At 43.0% G+C, this 23,803-nt stretch overlaps 2 long non-coding RNA genes across 2 annotated transcripts; both read right to left on the bottom strand.

Annotated features, from left to right (window-relative positions):
- Positions 1–597: 597 nt before the first annotated feature.
- On the bottom strand, positions 598–5,362 carry LOC114796049 (uncharacterized). Its single transcript, XR_003750589.1, has 3 exons — positions 5,347–5,362; positions 791–866; positions 598–708 (listed from the first exon to the last, which is right to left on the bottom strand). It is a non-coding gene; the product is annotated as an uncharacterized LOC114796049 (long non-coding RNA).
- A 13-nt stretch (positions 5,363–5,375) lies between these two features.
- Positions 5,376–8,456, bottom strand: LOC114796050 (uncharacterized). The gene is made up of 3 exons (XR_003750590.1): positions 8,439–8,456; positions 6,450–6,568; positions 5,376–5,388 (listed from the first exon to the last, which is right to left on the bottom strand). It is a non-coding gene; the product is annotated as an uncharacterized LOC114796050 (long non-coding RNA).
- Positions 8,457–23,803: the final 15,347 nt, after the last annotated feature.

Raw genomic sequence — 23,803 nt, forward strand, 5'->3', positions numbered from 1 at the left:
AATCTCCTTCATTATACGAATAACTTGCATTCGGAGGCCTCACTCTTTACTGGCTGATCGATGGCACTGAAGCTGAGAGCAGCTGGAGACTGAGGCGCCTCTAAAGAAATCCCTTCACGCCAGGTGAGGGTGGCACCCAAATGTTGGGGCCCTCACTGCACACAATGGCTCCTTGAAATGCATTTCCAAAAATGGAAATAACCGGTGGTTATTTCATCCCCTCATGGCTCATTACGATAGAGAGCCCCTGTCGCCCGGCGCCTCAGCGGACTCCCCATTGTGATGTGAACAGCAATCATCATTAGGTGCGCTAAGTGCAATATTTATCTTGCGAGATTACGGGAACAATCAAAAAAGGAACAGAATGCCAGGCGCGGCGGCTCGGGTCGTCTGCGAAGCGGCCGAGGCATTTCAAAGAAAGGACAGGGACTTCTTTAGAAAAAAGAGGACATTTCAGGAAGAGAGAAAGATGGAGAGTAAATATGATAAACACAGCAGCAACATGAAAGGCAGCAGCTTTTAAAAAAATAATAATACATTTGCCCAAATGCCTCGTCATCCTCTCGTAGAAGATGCAAGGTTCTGTAGGGACCGAATGGGTGTTGGAATTGGAATAATTTAATTTAAAAATCTTAGGAAAGGGGGCTCAGTGGGGGTGAGGGGGTTTTCACTGATGGCACAACGAGTGACACGCTGTGAAATTTTCACCTGCAAAATAATACAAGAAAATAATTATTTTATAAAATTTAATAAAATGTTTTATAAATTTTATTTAAAAAAAAATTCTTACTTAGGAAAGGGGGCTCAGTGGGGGTGAGGGGGTTTTCACCGATGGCACAACGAGTGACACGCAGTGAAATTTTCACCTGCAAAACAATACGAGAAAAGATGAAGTTTTTATTCGTCTATGCAAATGGGCCTTTAGCTCTTCCCCCTCCCCTTCCCCCTGATAAGGATCTGTTTGATGAGACACATCCAGAATACGAGGCAGCTAATTCCCTGATTAGCATTCCGTGCGGCTGATTGGCAAAGACCGAGAAGGGGTGTGGGAGGGGGGGGTCAGTGAATGTGCGATGCAAAATCCAATATTGATTTGTTTAATGGTGTCAGCGAGTCAAAAATCGCAAATCTCCCGTCAATTGTTTGTGAGGGCCGTTAGCGGGCAGTGAGCGCCCCTGGCTTAATTAATAACTCATTACGGAGATGCGATTATACGGCTGAGCTGCTAATGTGGCCGGCCGGCGTTTGAAAGCGGCCTTCTCTCGTTCCCTCTCTTTTCTCTCGGCGAAGACGACCGCACTCAGCCGCGTGGCCATCACGCAGCGTGAGCTCGTACACTTCGCTCGTGGATTTGTTGCCTTTACGTGCGAGTTAAGTCGAGCCGCTCTCGCTTCCCTCGCCGACTCCCTGAAAGGCTGCCTTGGCTCTGGAGTCGAACGCTCCCTTTCCCGTCCTCCCACCACCTCACCCACTCTGACAGGATTAGCAGGTCCCCGGTGTTAGAAATACATTAAGTGGACCTTTCGCGGGCCACTTATTATGCCTGATTATGCAGCCGGAATGGGGAAGGTGGGCGCTTGTTTGTAGTTAAATAACTTCTCAGATGCCCGTTTCGTTTTTTTTTTTTTTTCTCACTCTTGCCTTCAAAGCGTGAACGGGTCAGCAGCTCCGCCACAAAGCCGAGATTGATTTCCACCCTCCCACTCTTTGTTCCCGGGGTTCTTAAAGAGGACAGGTTCTGCTAAATTAGTTTGTCTCTCTTATTAATGGAGCAGGCAATTAAAGACCGATAAAACGCTGGCCTGGTTAAACAAAACAATGGCGGCAGAGTGATGGGAGGCGGCACAGCGTTCAAGAGAAGAACAAAAAAGACAAGAAAAGGAGGAAAAAGAAGGGGCAGGGTCTGCGGCGGGCTGCCCCGACGCTAATTAAACGGTTAACTCGTTTCTGAGTATAGATAGGTATGATGTAAATTACAATAAACAGTCTCGCCTGCTGTCAGCCCCCTCGTCCCCAACACCGCAGCCAACCGCTTCGCCCCAAAGCATTCCAGCTGATTGCTGGGCGTCGTGGTGCAAGGCATTGTGGGACCCCTCGAGCGCTGGGAAGGGTGAGTAACACGACACGTCGTCATTGGACTTGCCCCTGAAACCACCGTCATCTCCACTCCCTCTGTTTGGACAGCTGAGGCAGAACTACCTGGGAGTGCTTCAGCTTGAAACAAGTGGACAATTCAGCTTTCATTTTTTTTAAGAACATTTAAATCATGTGTGCGAGGGGGGGGGGGGGGGGGTGTAGCGGGCGGCGTGGCATATAAACAAACGGAGAGAAGAAGGTTAAAGAAAGGAGGAAAGAGAGCCGAGGGACTTCTCAGACAAAGACTCATGATCCAACTTCACTTCTGCCTCAAAAATGACAGAGCCAATCGCGTCTGTTATTACCCATTTGTTACCAAGTGGCTTTTGATGGCATGTCACTTACAGAATGGCTCCAACATAAAGCAAATGATGTTCTTTTTGCTTGTTTACTTGTAAGGCTGGATGTATCCCTGGCTGGAATCCAGTATACACACACAAAACCTTTGAGCTCATCTTGAAAACGGTCTGATTGTATCATGAGTAATGAAGCCAAACATTGTTAATGTCAATATTAAAGAAGCACACTAACCATAAAGCCAAAAAGCAGAGCTTAGATGTTCTCTGCTTTGGGATCTTCTAGAGGTGGCCACATTGTTTTCACACCGGCAGCATAGATTTGGGATAAAGGGATGTTTATCCATGGTGGAGAGACCTCTTTCCTGACCAGCAGTTTCAAAGGGACAAGCAATATCAGAGAGTGGAGGTCAGAAGAGCAGCGATCAGCTCTCACCCTGTCCCGTCCAGCTACATCTGGCCTCAAAGACCTGCAACCATTTTCCTTTCCCGATTAAAAAATGCACCAGTGGTTCCCATTTAACACCTGTTCCCCCTAATTTCCATTCGGGGCAACGCGGTGGATTTCAAATCATTTATCACTTTTTTCAAAAGTGCTTCCATATGTGGGGCTCCTTCACCTCTCCCCATCCCCCTGTGTAAGGCCTTTCCTGCCTTCGGCCAACCTTTTCCAAATGTATTAAAATTCAGTTGGGCCCAAAGAAGTTCAGACACTGATGTTTCATTGTGGTGACGTCTGGTAATTATTAGTCCAAATTACGGGTCCGCTTGTGACAAGGTGGGCTCCATGTTAGGGAAAGGGGTAAAGGGGGAAGGGACCGGGGGGCTAATGGGGGAAGCAGTCCCCCATGCTTTCTGCACTTGAAATGAGTACAGCTATACAGGGGTGTCAGTCACGGACCCCTGCAGATTGCCACCGTGGAGGACACTGTGTTGGTCAGGGTTCACGGGATCCCACAGGTGTCTATGCTAGGACCAATGGAGGTTTACGTCAGAAACATGAACAGCATAATTAAAGGCTTTTGACCAAAGAGTTGGGATTTGGTAGAGGGGTCTAGTCATGTACTAGACCACTAAAAATTGTTTTAGAATGTTATTTAAAAAATATTACTTCTTACTACTTGTTTGTATCATAACCAAAGCTTTTTACAACATTTGCTGGAGGAGAGTATGAAAAGCAAAACACGCATCAAATGCACAAATATGGTTAGACAATTTAATTACCATTGTTCAGCTGCAAATAATCATGTCTGAGCACCCAGAACAAAGAGATTACACCTAATAATTGTTTATTGGAGATAATTGTTCCTCTGCCGCTTATACATTTTGTTGTTGGAATGACAAGAATAACACAACCCTCATTTACCGAACAACATGCTTAAAATTAAGGAAAATTTTGAAAAAAAAACATTTAAACTTAATTAAAAGTCAAAAATGCTTAATTTGTTGTTTACTAAATATGGCTTTAAAACAAATTTGCTCCATCTTTGAAAATGGAATTGTTTGAAACTGTACAGTAAGTGTTCTTAATTAAAGCGGTGCTGTGGAAATGTGCAGTAATCAGATATGGTTAATAACAAAGTCCATGAAATTACTAATTAGAATTTCATTAAAAGGTACTGCTTTATCGTCAAAGGAAATCGTAACCTTTAAAATGCTTTCAGGATGGCATACGCCTCTTCAAATGAGCAAGAAAGGGAGAAATTGATGGCTTTTGATGTAATATCTCATTTAGGATACAAGCTAAATTGGACTATTTAAACATGTCATTGTTTTGAACGTAATTTATCAGACTAATTAACAACAGTTATTGCCTGGGCTGGGTGGCTGACAGCACACCGTGCTGCTCAAAGAGCAGCTTAGATACCCCCCCCCCCCCCCCCCCCCCCCCCAAATGGCTTTTTCAGCGAGGAAAAACAAACTGTGTCATATTTAATTACTCCATGGCTGTGATTGGGCGGCATTAACAATGTTCAAATGGGAATGGGGAAAAAAATCTCTGAACGGCAATAGCGATACTGCATTTGAGCCGCGTCACACATGATATAGTTCCGGAAAAATAAATAAATAGATAAATCATGCTTATACACTTACCTTAAAAACACTATTCTCTGTTTATTTCACTGAAGCCAGCAGTCCAGGCCACAGACCTCTCCCTTATTTTTTGTGTGGATGTGCACTTTTTATTGCATTCCTGTCACATAATTGGTCTAAATCCGGTCAGCAATGCTGCGTGTTTATATGTGCATGGAATGTTCATCCACAAGTGACTGATAAAGCACACAGTAAATAGCAAACAGCACAGTTCACAGTCCAAGTGCATTTCAATAAAAAAAAACTATTGTAAAAAAACGTTTTACCTTTAAGTGCTTGATTAAAGACTAATAAGAGCCCCAGTCCAGTGTGACAGAAGCTTGCTATCTCATTCATTAATATTGCCTTGTATTGAGGCAGCAAGTGGTTGTTTAGGCCAGCGGGGGAGCATCAACACATGCCACGAATCAGGCGGCCGCTATAATTCAAGGCTATAATTAAGTTAATTACCGGTATCTCACGCAGCAAGGCATGCTGGGAATAGAGCCACTTGATTTGCCCTGTGGGCATCTTAAACCTTTTGCCTCTGCAACAATGGGTTAGGGAAGCGGCGGTCTCCGAAGCATATGGTATCTAGATTCATGAAAAATTGCATTTGACAAATTTGTAGTGCTAAAGTATTTTTTTCCCCTTCCCATGCTATTTAAAGACTGAGCAGTCATTTTCACAGCTGGATGATAAAAGTCATATAAGCGGCACAAGATGCATACTAACTATGTTTTTCAGAGAGAAAGCCCAGAGTCTGTGGGGCAAGATTCATTATGAGAGTCGGACATTAAAAAAACTTGATTATTATGGTCTGTGCAACCTTCCAACCCACCTGAATTTCTTTGTAGCGCCTGGTCAATACATGCCTTTCCGTCTGAAAAAAAGTATTAGAGAGAAATATAATGCAATGAACATCACTAACGTTTCTGCAGAGGGAACAACAAAATGTTTGCTTGCCGTAATTATTAGAGATAACTGGGGGGTTATGCCTGCTGTAGCTCAGAAACCTCAGTTTCCTGGATGCATTCAGAGTGACAGATGCAAGATGGAAACAAAGTTGCTCCGCAGAGGAGACACGCGATGCAAACTGGGTGGAATTTTGAGCGAACGCTCCTCCTGCTCCGAATGAAGAGCGGTCACAGATCACTGGGTCGTATGACCAGCTTTTTTTTTTTATCTCAGGTGCATGACTCTCTTGTTTCAAGAAGGAAATGACATATAGCATGATAAGGAGAGGAATGCAAATTAGCAAAGTGAATCAGTAATAACACGAGCATGCGAGGTGGGATTATTTATTAATAGGGTATATTCTGTCAAATTTCTGTAGTAAGGTAAACTTTCAGGAGTAGTAAAATGTATTCTATTGCAGCTGAAATTCTAGAAATTGATTTATTCCATCACTTTGGCCAATGGCATCACGCACCCAGGCAGTTTTGTGTCATTAGTCTGATTTGTGGCACCTTTTCGTTCCGATCATGTGGAAACTCATTTGCACCTCAGTACGGGTGACACGGAGTCATTAGGGCACGAGTGCGACACCACCTGCAATTAAGCCAGATGGCCAAACCGCCCGGCTGAGGCTGTTAACTGCGTGTGTAGTAGGCGAGGGCCTGTAATTCCCCGCCTGTTTGTGGAAGAAAAAATCGGAACGTTTTAACTGTACTCAACCCCCCCCGAGACCACTTTTACCTGTTGTTTTCGGCGGTCCGGCTTCCTCTGTGGCCTGTGTGGGCACAATTAAAGGATGCAGTACACACAGGGGGGGGAGCCGACATAGGAGAGAAGTAGCCGCTTGCTACCTGACACTTAATACTGTATTCACGAGTAACAACAGCTACGAAGCACAACCAGCCCCGCCTTCTGCTGACGGGTGGAATTTGTTTTCATCAGTCGAGTGTGGCACTTGTTTTTCAGGATAGACTCGCGTGTTACTACCTTTGTCAGCCGACAGTGGATTTGGGCTTTAATCGACTGTAAATCGTCCATGTTCCACCAGCAGCAGAGAGAACACTGTGGAGATCCGGAATCTAGAGCACAGATCTGCTACCAGCATCCTAGTGTCAATACAGGCCAGGTTATTGTTTGTGTTTTTTATACAGTAAACAGTATAAAAATTAACACTGAAATGAAACTAAGTGAGGCTATAATGCTAAGACATAGGGTTGCAATGTATTGCAAGTTCTACTTGCCGTAAGAACTGAATGGGACACTATAAAATACATTAAAAAACAGTCTATCATAGCAGATACAACCAAGCATTTAATATTCTTCTGCAAGACTCTTTCACTCATGCAAGCATCATACCTTTTAAAGTCGTCTTCTTTAAATGCAAAATACATCAAAATTACATATATTGTCTTTGCCACTATAAAAAAAACACATGATAAACCAGAAATTGAGTGTGTGTGCATATCTGGGTATACATGATGGAAAGGAACTTCTGGAAATTCCATGCAGCGTTACTGTCGATACAGTATCTCCATCAGAGACCCCTGGACCACAGAGCAACAGTGGATGAGTATCAGTTTCCGCAGGGTGCAGTACGCTCGGATTATATTACCAAGCGATTGTAGAGAACCATTGACGGCCAATCAGGAATCAGCCAGTACAAGCTCCCATCAAACCTACATAATTCAATTTAGCCCAGGCGCCTACAACTCCACAATAGGCCTTATCGGCCCCGTCCATCCCAACAGGCAGATGAGGAGCAGTCGGCTTGCATAACACTGGTGGATTTTTTTTTTTTTTAAAGAAAGATTACAGAATCCAAACAAACACATTAAGCGCTAGCAATACTCTTGTTACTCAGGCCTTATCTAAAAATACCCTAATGAGTCTCCAACATCTAACCACTCGCTCTGTGGAAGAAGCCTTTCCTTAATGATACCACAGCAGAGAGAGAGAGAGAGAGAGAGGACCTTAAAGGGTACAGGGAAAAAAATACATTAATTATTAGCCCCGATGGGATCTTTTATTTCTGTCTGGCCTGGACAACACCAATTAATGCTGCAGTTACTCTGCTGGCCTACAGGGCTGGGTTGTCATGACATCTGATGGCTGAAGAGAGAAGGAGAAACTGTGAAACCCACATATCTTGGACTCTTTGTGCATGGAGGAATGAGACAGCAATAAATAACATGTTTGGCTCCGCCTCAATAAAGTATTTTCTTCCTTGAAAACCTGAAAAAAGAGAGCAGCTGCTCCTCTTAAAATGTTAACTTACTGACAGTGCTTTTAAATCAGTATTTTTGTAACAGAATTTACAGCATAATCTTTAGTTTTATTCTAAAACGTGTTGTAAAAGCATCAAATGTGAGACAGCAAGTCTGAGCTTCCAGTTTTTTTTTTTTTATCAAATCAAGATGCTTGTAAAACAATTCAATTCCAGAGATAGAGGCTTCTCTTAGATAGAGGTTCTTCTCTAAAACACCTACAAACAAACTTATTTTAATATCTAAATAAAGTTAAGGCAAAAAACATATACCATATTCATTATGAGTTAGCGAGATTTTAATAAGCCTGAACACTAAAATCAGCAACAAAAGAAAAATATTTCAAATAATTTTATAAAACAAATAAGCATCTTGTGAGGACCACTAATGCAATATATAACATTGAGTCTGTATGATAACATCAATTCTACAGTCACTACCAAAGACAAATATTTTTTATGTAAGACTGGGTCCTCACAAAATGGACATTTCAGCATCTTGTGTTTTGCGCATATCCATACATACAGATGTAGAGCAAAGTCACCTGCTGATGATTTTTTATTATTATTTTTAATAAATAATTAATTTTTTTCTTTGTGAGGACCAGCAAATTGTCCCCACTTTAACATAAGGCACATCACACACACACTTTATTGCATGTCTTGCACACATGCATTCACACACGCACACATATGCACACACAGAGACTTACCCATAGGTCCACCCCAGCTCCACAGAGTTTTGAACACTCGCCCTCTTTTCTCAGCCTCCCTCCCTTCCTCCCTCCCTCCCCGGTGCTATTTTTGATTCTCTCCTCTCTCCTCGCTGGTGACAGTACACACTAGTGCCTCCTCGGCGCCGTGTCCTCTTCCCTCCAGCCACTGTAAAATCTCTTCTGACAGCCAGTGAAAACAACGCTGATGCTTCCATGTTATCTTGACACGACCATGTTAAGCCGCGCTCTAGTGATGCTAAATGGTCGTCATAAACCTTTTAAGAGCCGCACAGCCTAATGTGGACTCAAAGGCGGGTGAAAAAACCCGCAGAGCCATAATATGTTTGAATTCTGGCAGGACGGGAGATTGAGGGGAGTGTTTGGACGTCTTCCTTTAGTGCAGTCGTTGTGGGGGGGATCATTTTATCGGCCAGGTTAGCCATGCGTTAGGCTAACCTAATTGTGCATTAGAAAATATCCTTGTCAAATACTGTATTTTAATTTGTCCATCACATTCAGAGCTGACTCAATAGGGGTTTTGGAGGCATTCACTCCACTGCTATATATTGTAATTTCTGTAATCTTGCTTGCTTTTTTTTTTTTTTTTTCATAATTAAATTCTGGACAGTTTGCTTAAGCTCTAGGTGCATTCACTGCAACGGATATTTACAGAGAACATCCATCTTTGGATTAGCAAAGATGAATATAAATGCTGGAGAAATGTAGCGGATAAAGGCACATGGTTCCTCAGGTGATGGCTGCCACAAGGGGATTTGTCAGTTTAGTGCAGCATTTCAAACAATATTTTTTCACCGTATGGGTGCGATGCAATATCACGTTACATATAATGGCATTAATTCACTGGCTAGGCCCCCTCGCCTCAATTATATCAGCAAAATGAGAAGGTAGAGACCAGCGGATGATTGCGAGTCATTTATAACTTTGGCACCGACAACAAGCGTATGTGTCACATGGACAGGTGACATTAGCACCTGTCCGCCGATCATCTCGTGTCCTTATTTTCCAGTGGAGGGCCTGTTTTGTTTGCCGCCTGGCCCATCTTCCAAGAGTGGCTTCATTTATTTACAGGGGGGTGTTGTGTTGCACCCCCGCACCCCGGTGCACAAAAAGCCGGAGCGGAGAGGAGCTGGTAGGAGACGGTGCTGTCATTGTCACTGCGAGGTGTAGAATAACATCTCTTGAGCAGGTTGTAATTAGAGTGGCTTCTGTGTAATGAGGGTGCACGGTTCCCCCTTCTGTTCTTGGTGCCAAACTGGACCTGGACGGGAGCAAAGATGGCAACCGATCGGAAAAAAGGTCTGGAAGTTTCTCATGAAAACAGGGCAGGTTTTTAGTTCCTAATTGCTTTTTTTTTGGAGTAATGACATGCAAAAATAAATAGAAAAAAAAAAATTCCTGCAATTGAAAATGCAGGTTAATTTGAACAGATTATGAAGTCCAACTTCAATTAACTACCCCTCAGCACTTCACGCTTCACAGAGTGCATCTAATGTTCTCCAAGTATCAGGACATTTTTCACTGCACATAATACATTTCAACTACAGCCCTTGGGCTTTAAGTCTGTGTTAGTGTTGCACAATGTTTAAGTTGCGTTTTGCCCATATTTTGTAGTTTCCTGTAGACTAGTTGGATAAATTACTTTGAATGCCATTTTTTATGATTCCAGGACTATTCCAGGACAAAATTCTCCAAAGCTCTTGTTTTCATGGTTACTTCATTCATTTGTTCTTGTTGAGATATCATTTCTATATATGATGCAGCGTCTAGTGCATTTTGGTAAAGTGTGGAAAAGTTCCCAAGCCGCCTTTTAATGAGAGAAACAAAGCTCGCACACTACAGTCACACTGACCCTCATTCTGGACGATTTAAACCTCCTTCCTGTCAATATGTCACGCGCCCAGGTGTTGCACAGTGTCCATCTCCTCCCTTTCTCCTCTGTTTCCCTCCGTTCGCCACACTCCTAATACCCCTCGTACACAGGGTGGGTCAATGGATGTCCACGCCCACTGCCGACACCAACATGCAGGTTATCAGCGCTTCAGTTCAAGCATTCCGATGGGCGAACTAGTGAATGCGCGCACATTCCACACGTGCTACGTCTTCTCTAGCAGTGGGAAAATACTGGGAAACATCACACGGATGCCACCAGTGTATTCCATCGTGGCAGATTTATCACTGTGTATCATAAGACTTTGTCAATTATGCATGTTTACCTATGTCAAAAAAAAAAATCAAAGAGACCCCCCCCCCCCCATAACATCTAGCAGCTTTCCCAATGAGCAATGAGTGCTTTCCCATGGTAACATTATAACTTGCATTCACCCAACATGTGCATCCACCCAGCCGCCCCTCCCGTCTCCCTCGAGTCTTTTTGCACTCTTGGCAAAATGAAAACTTCTGTCAGAGTCAGATTGAAATTTATATCAGTTTGTCAGGCGCGGGCCAAAAACGATCTTACTCAACATTATTGTGATAAGTTTGGTGCTAGAGATAGAGGGGGAAATGGAGGGACGAGGGAGAGAAAAGCGCCCCGCGCTCCGCTCACCAGATAAGTCCGCGAGCCAACTGCTCCCTCCGCCTGACTCTGCCAGCGAGCTCCAAACCTGACCCTTCAAAAGACGGGAACTTTTTTCGCACGATATCGGGCCCGGAGCTACGCGGTGTTTCCGACGGCATGCAGCCTCCCGAGGAAAACACAATCGCTCGTCTTTGTGAAAAAGAAAAGCTGCACATGAGCTATCTGAACAGGCAGAGTTAAGAGAAATGCTTTGCTGCGCAATTTACCTTCAGAATACTTACGCTTCACTTTTTAGCAGTCATTAATAGTCTGTGAGTGTGTGTGTGTGTGTGTGTGCGTGTGTGTGTGTGTGTGTGTCTTTTGCAGAGTTCACCATACCTACTACGATATATGGGAAAACTTTTTAAATTAGTTTGAGTGTAAATGTGGTCTCTGACGTTCCACAGTTCGCAAAAACACGGTCTGAGCAGCGGTAATGAGGAAGGAGAAGAAGAACGGTGTAATATATACAGCGTGTTGACAAATCAGCCGGCACCGCTCACCCGTTTATTTCATTCTTAATGAGCGGCGGAATCGCATCGCTCGCCAAACCGCCGCTGTGAATTCCCTCTTGCTGCTCGGCAGGAAGACGAGCACAAATCAAGTCTGGGCGTCTGCGCGAAGTAAGGACGCTCGCATGCGCCCACGCGGACTGATGACCCCTTGACCTTTTCCCTGCAGGCTTTAGAGCGGCGAGCAGACGTTTTAACACGCTGGCTGTTGGATTTAAAACTGTGAGCGTGAACACATAGGATGCACACCGGATGGCCGCTTTATTGTTGTTGTTAAGTGAAATGATTGTCATTGTAATGCACAGCACAGAACTCGGCTTTTAAACATCACCCGTAGTGACAGGCGCCAGGGGAACAGTGTGTGGGGACGGTACTTTGCTCAGTGGCATCTCAGTGGCACCTTGGCGGATCTTGATTCGAACCGGCAACCTTCTGATTACTGGGCCGCTTCCAGGCCATCACTGCCCCTAATAGGCTTTATGAGATAAATCCTACTAGGTAGAATGGTAGCAGCTTCTAACTGTACTATGGTGGGATGGGGCCAGCCTACTGCCAGGAAGAGCAAGACAGCTATATGAGGAGAAGCAATTTCCTCTCCTCATCAGTTTGCCAACATGTTGATGCTACTAAACTTTTTTATAGTCCATCGCATGAGCAAGCGTCTTTCAGAGGACCCTGTGAGGGACCTTGAAATATCAGGGTGAGACGCTGAATCCCCATAGCAGTTGAAGGAGAATGTCAGTGTGAGGTACAGGATGTCTGGGGAAAATGTCGAGCGGATTAATCTACACCTGGCAACTTCGTCTAAGGATTTACAAACGGAAGTGCTATTTTAAATAATGCAAAGTCCTACCTAAAGATCACCTTCCTTCTCCTCCTTTGCACACTGAGACGTGACGTAAAGGAGAAATGACTAATATCTGGATGAAACCTGCTAATGTGTCTGGAAAGGCTTCAAGTTTAGATTTTTTTGTTTGATAAAGATTAAAAACATCAAAAACATATCTGTGAAAAGACTAATTAGAAATTAATCAATACGTAAGTGTTTAATGAATTATGATATTCTATATATGTATGTATATTCTTATTAAAACAAACAAGATATATTGTGTTGCATTTTGAAATGTATTAGCATATTTGTAAGACCTAAAGATATTTAGGTTTATTTTTTAACTTGATGCCTATAATGGCTTATTGTGTCATATATCTATGTATAATGTATAATGACACAATATATAGTGTTTTACCGAATACTGCTGAATACTGAATAGTTATTTCTTAGCATGCTTTAAACTTTAGCAAACTTTAAAAGGTGATAATTGATTTCTATCCATCACTTTTACCGTACACCTTGCAAACAAGTCTATGAAATACCAGACGTGAATTTCTAACATCATTGTAAATATTAATGAATTTGGCTTATTCCTTCAAAGTAAAATGCTCTTCTTGTAGGATTTTTTGTTGCCCTTGTTAGCTGCAGGAATGCTGAGTTAAGATTGAGAAACACTGCCAACTGTTGGAGAACAGAGAGAAAAGGCAGAATGTTCATGGCTGCTGGGAATTTCATACAAACTCCTGGAAACGCAGATTAACTGGGGTGTATTATTTTTATTCATTTAAAACATAACCTTATACCATATAGAATTGTAATTTAACAAAATAAAAGTCAAAATATCATTGGGTTCTACCTAAACTGATCCCAATCAATGCAGTTCAGTGTGCATGTTCAAGTGATGTTCAAACACACATGGCACAAGATAGTCTGTGTTGGAATTAATGTTGATTAAGACAGAAAACGATTCATTTTCAACACTTGTTCAAACATTTGCCGCCCCATGACCTGCACTTAAATGACCTTTTCCCAGCCTCTGAATCTGGGCCAAAGGCTTACTGTCCCACCCTCCCCTGCCCGGCTTCGAAAGCCACCAAGGCCAGATCTGACCTCCAGCGCTGACCACTAGCTCCCCCTCCCTCAGGTATCTGGCCCGAGGGCAGGCTCTGTGATCTCTCCTAGGCAAGGTGCAGCCTCGGCGGGCCCTGCTGCTGGCTCGGCCGGCCCCTCTTGCGCTTGCACCTGCTAAAACATTTGAGGCATTCTGAGCGGTGGGGGGAAGCACATTTGCTTCTCATTGAACCTGCCCAGGCAGAGCTTTGAAGTGCATAATGGCAGTGCAGTAAAGCCCCCCGTAATACACACACACACACACATGCACACATACATACACCCCCCCCCCCAAAACACCTTAATCATTTACCTAGTGGAGGCACATTCTCTGCAGCTAACCCATCAAGCGGAAAACGAGTTTGGCTGCCTGTCCCCCCTTCCTCCCTCCATCCCAGCTTTCTCTCTCTCTCTCTCTCTCTCTCTCTCTCTTTCTCTCTCTTTCGCTCTCTATCTCTGTCGGCTGATGTTTCGTGCATTGTGTCATAAGGGCGGGCCGCAGTGTGTACATGTGCCTGCGTGCTTTAAGAAGGAGCCAATGGCCGCCCCGGCCTGGTGCGCGGGTGTTAAAACGCTGCCGGAGAGGTGACGTGGTGGCACTGCTGTTGACCAGAGGAGGCTAATTATCTGTGCCATCCACCCAGGAAAGCTTCATTAGCGGTCCGGCGCAGCGCTTTGCCGGGGGAGGAGACAAGGCGTCGGGGCCTCGGCACCGCTAGTCAAGAAACAGCAGAAAAGATCTGCTAATAAAGCAGGACCGGGACAGGGGCCAAATGATGAACATAACAGCCTAATGATCCTCAGCCACGATAGCATATGTTTCACAAGCCTTATTAGCATTATGGAGATGTATGTGTGTGTGTGCGTGCGTGCTGGAATTCGTGTTGCCATGAAACTCTGCATTTTTAAAGCATACTGATCATATAACATTTATTTTTGGCGTGTAGAATTCTTTATGTAGGAAAATAATCAAGCATTTAGAACATTAACATAGCACTTTAATATAACATGCAGCAACTTCATGTAGCACTTTCATTAGCATTTCCATGTAGCATTTTGTGTAGTATGAAACATTCTTTATTAATTTTTCTTGTTTTATTATTTTTCTTTTATTCCACTTCATCTACCATGCTGAACATGTATATAGCGTGTAATATTTTCATGAAGGGAAAATAATTCACAGATGCTTATTTCTCTTCTTTTGTGACACTTTATCGATAATGTAGCACCTTTAGGTAGCCCTCTTAGCATGTAGCATTCTGTAATAATTAACTCAGATGTCTTCTTTTGCATCTCTCTATCTAACATGGGGAGCATTCACATAGCACTCAGCGTTTTATCTGGCATGTTACACTTTAAATAATTAACATGGATTTCTCTTGTTTTATTCTCTTGATAATTACACTGATGCCCAGGTAGTAATTTTGGTGCTGCCAATGTAAAAATGCATGAGCCGTGCACGCAGTAAAATGCAATATGAGAGATCTGACTGCTTTGGTCCAAACTAATTACTCATTAGTGTCTTATTTTAAGAGACCCATAACTTCTCAAACAGGCGCTTGTAACACGACACCATGCAATTTCAGCAGAATTTACTTAGCACATGAAAGCACTCAGTAGGCCATAAATAACCGATTCAGATGTTCTGCTCTTAAAATATTTTCATCCTCGGTTTGATATCAAATATGGAAATTTGTTCAGCCACAAGTTATTTTTTATGTTCTTGTCAAAGAAAGGAAAAAAAAAAACAGAAATGAACAAAGAGTTTACACTGCACCCTCCAAAACTTGACATTTTTTAATTTACTAGCCTGAAACTCCAAAAAAAAAAAAAAAAAAAAAGCAGCAGAGGATGAATGGTTTTAGCATAAACACTTGAAGTCAAATAAACACTTGGGAGAACCTAAAGGGAATCGGTGCACACTGCACAGTTCTTTCCTGCGAAAGGGGCCTGTCAGTCTCATTGGCCGGCCCAGGTTTTACCAGCGTTTTCCCAGCACGCTCAATTTAAGCCAATCACCGGGGCTACCAAAGCCAGCTGGGCCCGATTCGCCCTGACAGGCTTCTTACCCTCAGCCTCAGTACGGCCTTTCGAACCCGCAAACTGTAAACACGAACGGCACTAATTTATCAAATCGTACAGATGCTACTCTGACAGGTGCTTGCATGACAGGTGCGGTCCCTTAAAAATAATTTGAATTTCATTAAATTTTGATGCAAGGTATAAGTTTTCAACCATTGTTTGATCACGGAGAGTTAAAAATGGTTTTGATTACTGTACTCTACAGTTTCCCCGTAGAAAAAAAAAACTGAATAGAACACGTTTAACTGGATAGTGCTGAATTTGGCAGAATTCAACACATACACAGACACCTTGTATTGTGCTATATTGAGTGAACTCTCTGGACACCAGTCACACATAAAATTATGTTTTTTGTGCATATTTAACATAAAAAAAATAGAGCAGTGCAAGAAAAAAAAAAAAACATGCCCTGATATATGAATATTGTACACAGCCCTACTCACTAGCAGCACCCTGGTGGGTTTTTTTTTGCAAGTTTAGCGTCGTCTGGCCTGGCCATTGTGGGAACCCCTGAAGGCAACAGCAGAGGAGGAAATAGCTGAGCTGAGCGGAGCATCAGCGTCTTCCTTCTGATGAGCGGCCCTCATCTGCCTTCTTTTCCTCTCCCTCGCTCAGTAATGGCACAACTAAAGACTGAAGAATCGGCTAATGACCCGTTTTCCTATTATCTCTAAACACCAAGTGATAGGGTGCAAAGGTGGCGAGCAGTGAGAGTGTATTTGTGTGAGAGTGTGTGTTTGACTCGGGGAGGGGGGGAGGGTTGGTGGAAAAAGGCTTGCTTTCTGAGGTGGGGGTGGGGGGGTGGGGGTCGAAAAAATCAAATAAATCACACCTGGATCTCCTGCAGAAACTGGCACAAGGCTCCTTATATTACACTCAAATTACTCCATTTGTTCCTTGAGATATTTTAATCCGGCCTGACCTCAAACTTCCCATGAACCAGGGCCTGAACAAAAGGCCGCCCACTGTCTTTCGCAGTAAATCTGTTGTCTCCCTTCTGGGCCTAGCACCGGGGATCATAGATCACCACTGCGCCGCAGCTTGCTTCAATTTACTCAATTAACTCGGCTAAAGCACTTGTAAGTTCTGCAGATGTTGGTTTATTATCGGGGCCTAAAATGTACAAGTGAGTTCAGGAGCCTGGGGTTATGGCAAGGTTGATATGGGGGGGGAAGGGCGACGCCCCCCCATCCCGATATCCACTTTTCCTTTAAAAACGGCCCGGCAGGAAGAGATAGTTCTTGGCTGTTCTTTTTTTCTTTCCTTGGTTCCTGATAAAATTGCACGCTCATGTTCCCTCGCCCGAGCTCGGCCGAGTTTCCCAAAAGCGGCAGCCAAGGAGAGCGAGGGAAACGTGGTGTTGCTGAACTGGCCCGCATTTAAGGCATCCACACGACGCAGGACTGGATTTAGGATCCACCCGGACCGGGCTAATTGTTTCCGATGCCGCAGATGGTGTACGGCGAGGCAGCCGACACCCCCCGTCTGCAAAAAGCGCCTCTGAAGATCTTTCGCACATGAAATGGCTTTAGTCCCCGGGCCCGAATCACTCGCAGATGACAGAGCTCTAGAGGCCGGCCGCAAATCATTACCATAACCTCATCAGAGATTCCCAAAGTTGTCTCTGTTTAACACCTCTTCTTAGGCTAAACGCAAACGGTGCCTGGGTGGAGGGGCGTCGCCGAAATATTCATACCGACGCATTAAAGCGTTTTCATCTTCGCCCTGACCCCAGTTAGATAAATCAAGGTAAAGCTGATTTCAGGAATGTAAAATATACTGTAAGGGGAGGGGGGGGGGCTGCTAATATCAAACAGGTGCTGTTGCCACGGCAATAAAGCATGCGCTCGTCACCAGCTGGGTGCCTGTACGCTCCTGCGCCTGGCCCGGCTACATTTCAATTAGGGCCGGCAACACAGCCTGACATTCATGGCGCTTTAAAAATGAGGCCTTTGATAAACGATTCTCCTCTTCTGGGGCAACATAAGAAAGTGTAAAGACGCGTTGAGGGGAAAGGTCTCTGCTCTCCAACACTCCTGTGATGGTCTTTAACTCTGTTTTTTTTTTTTTTTTTTTTTAAACATGAGAACATGAGTTTCTGTCTACATTCAATACTGTGCAAAAGTCTTAGGCACCAATACAAACCTGCAAAAACAAATACAGCTTTTATCTAAGCTGCGAAAACAATTTTCTTGATGGAACAAAACCACCTATTTCAAAGAGACTCTGTTCTCAGGATGTTCTCTGAGCAACAATGCAATATTGTTCTCCATCTCTAGACTTCAATCTAAAAATAATTCATTAGTTAACAGAGTTTGGAGAGACCAACTTCTAGCACATCTCTAGTTATGAACATTATTGGTACTTTCACTTTTTAATCAATACGATTTAAACTTTTAGATACACTTCCTGGACAATTTTAGAGTTACTTTTGGGACGATTAAAAGATTTAAATTAGTTTCACTGCTGCTTAAATATTTGCACAGCACTGTATCCCCCTGGGCTCCCTTATGTCTCTCCAGTCAATGCACAACTGAGAACTACTGTTCATGTGCATTTTTTTATCCAAACAATTTTTGATGTTAGCTTAACCCATTAGAGAAATTGGGTTTTATTACAATTTCAACTTTTATTACATGTTTCTGTGTTTGATTTTCCTTTGTCCTTCATCAGCTTTATTTTTATTTTGCCTTATTTTTTATTAAACCGTTTACGTTTACTTCTATCATATTGGCAATGTGCTTGTCATTGTTGTGGAATGCCTCACATGTATTTTGTAATGCTTGTTGTCTTACTTATTTTTTTATGTATTTTCTTTAATTGTGTAAAATTTTATAAAAAAAATCTAAACTAAGTAATAAAATCTTTTACTGAGATTAACGATGTTCCAGTTTTAGCAAAAGTGAAGTAAACTAGTAGAGACAACAATAACCCAATGGCTGCTGTTTCTTTCATTTTCAGTTCTTTTAAGGTTTATTTCAATTAATTGTGAACAAAATTCAATTGTTGGGTGAACAGAAAACAACTTTGCTCTGAGTCAGCATGATCCAATTACATCAGAATGGATATTTCTAATCGAACCTCGCGCACACACGCACGTCTGCTACATCAGTAGAGACGAAGGAATACAAATGTCTGAAATGAAGTGGAAGAAAAAAAGATCGACCTCTCCAAGGAGAGGTCGTGGATGGTAAATGGCCTCCTCACCCCTCGGCCTCTGCTAATACGTTTTTGTTCGGAGAAGACGAGTCGTCGGCCGCGCTCATCTCTCCGCGTCTACGGCGACAGGTCCTCTGGGAGCGCTCGGGAAGTGGAGAGGAGTGTAATGAACTCTTTTTGCCTTTTTTTAAAGGAACACTCACTGTCAAGTAAATCAACCCCGGAGCTACCTTTCCCACATTTTTTTTTCTTTCTTTCACCCCTGGACGCTTTCCGTAGCCACAGCTGTGTGGATTTTCCGCAACGGGCCAGGTACCGAAAGAAACAAAAACGAACAGCCAAGACACATTCGCACTCAGTGGGGCGCCACTGTAGGAGTTTGACCTGTGACCGGACCACGCGCACTAACCAAGTCCACCAGTTCAGAAGGAAATGCACGTGGGAGTGCGGAGAAAGACGTCACTGTGTGGCCACGTGGCTTTTACATGGTGACTGTCTAAAAATGTATGAACCGAAATGTAAAAATAGCTGGTAACAGAATAACCAAGGCCTGAAATATCCTTCATAAATGCTTCAGTGACAGGAACGGCCCAATCATGCCCAACGCAACATGATATAAGCCATTTATGTCGCAATGCAGAATTAATGAATCTCTTATGAGGTCCGTTGTTCAGTTACTTTCGGCTACGGGTGTTCATTTTGTCAACATTAAAACCCGAACCTGGCGTGAAATTGATTTAATTTGCGCCAACACTGAAATAGGAATAGCGCAAATAGCAGACATTTGAGATGCCATTGTGGCACCACAGATGATTTTTAACCAATCATGGACCCGCATTGTTTAAACAACAATGCATCCTTGTCATGGGAAGCAGTCATTATTACTGCACATGTCAACCTTTAGATGGCTTCAAAGGTCGATTTGCAGGTAAATTTGCGAAGCTTAGTTAAAATAATAAGGATAAAGTTCTGCTGTTGGGGGTGGGAATCTTTGCACGCGGCCATATGGAAAAGGGCTGGAAAAATGTGCACTTGTTTAGAGGGACAGATCTCTATCTGAGGACCAGCCTGGCCATTCTTGGCATTTTTCGGCTGAGCTGATTGGTAACAGTCCTTCTCGTCCCTCCCCCGGCCCTCCCGAGGCCTGAACCCTTTCTGTGACGCAGTGCTAATATCAATTAGCCCCTGACTAATTCACCAAAAACAAATAATCACCTCTCGGTGCACCCTCTACCCCTTCAGAAGACATGTGCTTCTGATTTCCGTCTGCTTTATCAGCGCCCGTTGTTTGGTTAATCCTCCTGGCCGGCGTGCCCTGGCCGGCACAGGTCACGGCTTCCTGCTCCTCCTGGGTTCGCCGTCCTTGAGCTCAGCCACAGGTCGCCTCCCAGCTCTGACTCTTATCTCCATCTTAAACACCAGATAGGATCTACAGACGGCCAAGTGTAGGCCTGTATCTGGACGTTAGAAATTGGATTTTCATGGGTGTGACAGATGTCATAGTCACACTCAGGGGACCTGTTAAGAGTTAATATAGAATATTGTGACAGTCCTGCTGGGCAGCACTGAGAGGATATAAATTAATTTTCCTTTTTAGTTGTTTGAGTTGTTCTGAGATTAAAATGTCTATCGTTACTCTTTTATCATGTAATGCATCAATATTACGTTCATGTTCAAATATGTACATTCTCCCATATGCATGCATTGCTTGACAGATTATTGCGCCTCAGTTTTAAAAATATCTTAGATTATGTTTCTTGGCTTCCAGTAGACCTGCAGCTTCATCTAGTCAAATTTAGCAAAAGTCAAAAAATGTAATCTTGTGTAAAATCTATGGGGAGGGCAATGTTCCCTTTCCAGTCCCAGAGGAAACCATTGCTTTTTACCCCTTTATCGGTGCAAAACATAAATGAATAATCCAAATAAGTGTTTTTTGCAAGCACACAATGAAGCCGCGTCTGATGCAGTGTGATTAGGCCGCAGTGCCAGGCCTGATCTGTAGCCACATAAGGTACGGCAAACAAAGACCCAAAAGTGGCACTGCGAGAAAGAGCATCTGGCCATTTGATGAAATCACGTGACGCAGAGCTGCGCTATCGCATGACCACTTCATACGGAAAAGAAGACTTTGCTGCTCAGAACCCATACATTTCAAAAGTAATGTCATTGTGATGCAAATTCACTTATGCAAATGTAGTGTTCAAGCACACTGTTTCAATTCTGTCCAGTTAAGTTACGTTAATTATGTTGAGTTTAGTTACTTGTTGCATTTACTGAAATTGCTGCATGAATGGTACACACTGCATTGTTCTGCATAGTCTAAAAATATGTCCTGTATTACAAATTAGTGCAAATAACTATCTGCATAATATGTATTCAGTGTGATACTTGGCTAAAGGATAATTAATTACTTGACCAGTGATGATTTGCTTTGACTCGACAAGGGAGAGCTTTGTTTATCTGACTCTATTTGTGTTAAAAATTTTTTGAAAATGTTACCCCCGAACTGGCGACAGTCACAAAATTGCAAGTTGGAATCTAGTTATTCACGGCAGCTTGTCAGGAAAAAGGATAAATATTCTATTTACAATTATGCACCCGGCTGAAACCTGGAGCTGTGGCACTGACAGCCCTGTTTCAGTCCAATTTGCAGCATCCAGGCTGTTACCAAAAGTGTTGTTTACTTTTCCTCCTCTATTCACAATTCATTATGCGCACAATTACAGATTCTCCCCCTATTCCCCAAATGTAGAGAGGGTGATATTTTATCAAGTCGCCGTTCAGGGAACTCGCCCCTCCTGTTGAGCCATAAGTCGACACATGGGCCGGATATGGCAGCTAAACTCACTTAATTCATGGAGAGGAACACTCTTCACCAGAATTTATAGCAGCTGCTTCCGCAAAGAAACAACATAAAACATTTTTAAAAAATTACTTTTGCATTGATGCTGCCCATCTATTTAAAAATAGGACTTTTTTTGTTTCTCTTAAAATTTTCAGCTACATGTTAAGATGAAATTGATTACGTATGCGGAAAACTGATGACACATTTTTATTTTCATTTAGTCTTACTTTTTGGATTTCAATCATGTTTTGGTAGTGCATATTGTGCTGTACAAAAAGGGAAGTAGGAAATGGAAAAGGAAAGATCTCACTCTCATGGGGACACGACCTGTAACACATGACGCGACACCTTTACATTTACACATAACCAAGTCACACTGACTTAGACCATGATCATTTTTAAAAAGCTGGGGCATACTGTGGCCACACCAGCCCACCAAACACTAAGGTAATCTTGACTGTGGGTGTGAAAAATTGTAGGATGCAAGTATGCATGAAATCTTTTTTTCTCTGTGTTAGGAAGTGTTAGGAAAAGTTTTTCCTTTTTAGGATAATTTACAGACTGAACATGTTTAAAGAGGCACAAATTAGGATTCAAGGATGTCAATTAATAAAGTCCTGACCTGAGATTTCTGATTCGGGATTTTCATCTCCTCACAATCTAGGCCTCACTTGCCTCAGCACAGATACCTCTGTGTCGCCAAATGTGAGGCAAGGCAAAGAAATGCCCAAAATCCAAGGGACCGGAAGCTGGTTTGTTCATCACGGTGAGACGGTAAAGTAGTTTATCTGGTGCCTGATTGAAAATCATTCTGTTCATGACAAAATCTTAATCTACACTCCTGTGTTTTCTTGATAGCAGGGCATATGTCGGCTGTATGATTGCTTCCCTGCCCATCCTATTTGCTTTAGAGCGCGAGAGCAGCAAATCCCGCGCCCCGTGTCTTGCTTCTCTCCCTCTTTGCCGTAAGAAGTAACTCCTGGGCGGGAGTCAAGCACCCTGAAGCGTGTTAATACTAACATATTGAAGTCTTACAGCGTGCTTTAGATACCGCGCCCGTTGACAAAATGAAAGATAGCGCAGCGTGAGCACCAATAGAAATTTTTCACCCCACTCCACAACAGCGCTGGCGAGTGTAATGTGTTGGCCATAAACACGTTAAAAAGCATTTTGCTAGATTGTTTGGCCTTTCTGCTATTTGGACTTTCTAAATTGCAGGAAGGTAGAAATTTGATAAGACAGACTTTTTATTTCCCAAAAACTCAGAGAAGAAGAAAAACTGTCAAAGAAACGCTATCCCGAGGGAAACGGGTGCCGACGTGGTTGAACATTTTCCACATCAAACTAAATCAAGGGCTGTTTCCATAAGCCGTGCCTACACACAACACCATATTTGATTGTGTGGAATTTCGCTCTACAACTTCTGTTGCATGTGTCTGTTCTTTATGGTGAAGAACATCACGCAACCTCTATGTAAAGAGAAGAGTCAAACTGAAACCTCTCGTGAACCTGTTACGCACCAACTTCTGCTCATCTGCTGACCTTCAGGCAGCCAGAGGTGACGGAGGTGATGGAGGTGGTGGAGGACGGTGCATTCCGAGGCCGGACAGTAATGTTTCCATTTATTAATCATTCTGCTGGTCGAGCGGGAGTGTCTGAAGGATCTGTAAAAAATTGAGACCTTCCGCCGGGCCAAAGAGCCCCAGAGGAGAATCGCGCCAGAGGAATCCATCAGATGCACCATCCAGGCAGGGCAGGGGAGGAATGGGAAAAAGCTCAAATTACAGTGGTGAGCTATTCTAACTAAGTATATACATACGTTATATAAAGAAATGAGTACATAGATTAGATGCAAGGTATTTTATACATATACAAAACTAGGAAAGTTTTGTTAAAATCGCTATTTTAGTCAGAGTTCTAATTACATTTACATTTTTTTTATTATTAACAAAATGTAATAGATTTTTGTTCTGTTCCATTTCAATTAAGGTGCTGCATGCATATAATTAATTTGAAAAAATTAGTAGTATTTTTATTACTCATTAATTTGGAGACACTCCTGCTCTTGCTTCATTTAAAAATGCTTATTTGTGTGCACAGCTCTGTAATTTTCATTATTATCATTAAAATGATTGAAGTCTTACATGTGTCAGCCCCAACCTACCATCGTATTGAAAAGAACTTTTATTATAAACCTACTGTGGAAACGGATCACCAAACAAAAATAAAGATGTCTGAGCGACA

The sequence above is a fragment of the Denticeps clupeoides genome, chromosome 8 (assembly GCF_900700375.1).
Source record: "Denticeps clupeoides chromosome 8, fDenClu1.1, whole genome shotgun sequence".
In the NCBI taxonomy this organism is placed as follows: Eukaryota; Metazoa; Chordata; class Actinopteri; order Clupeiformes; family Denticipitidae; genus Denticeps; species Denticeps clupeoides.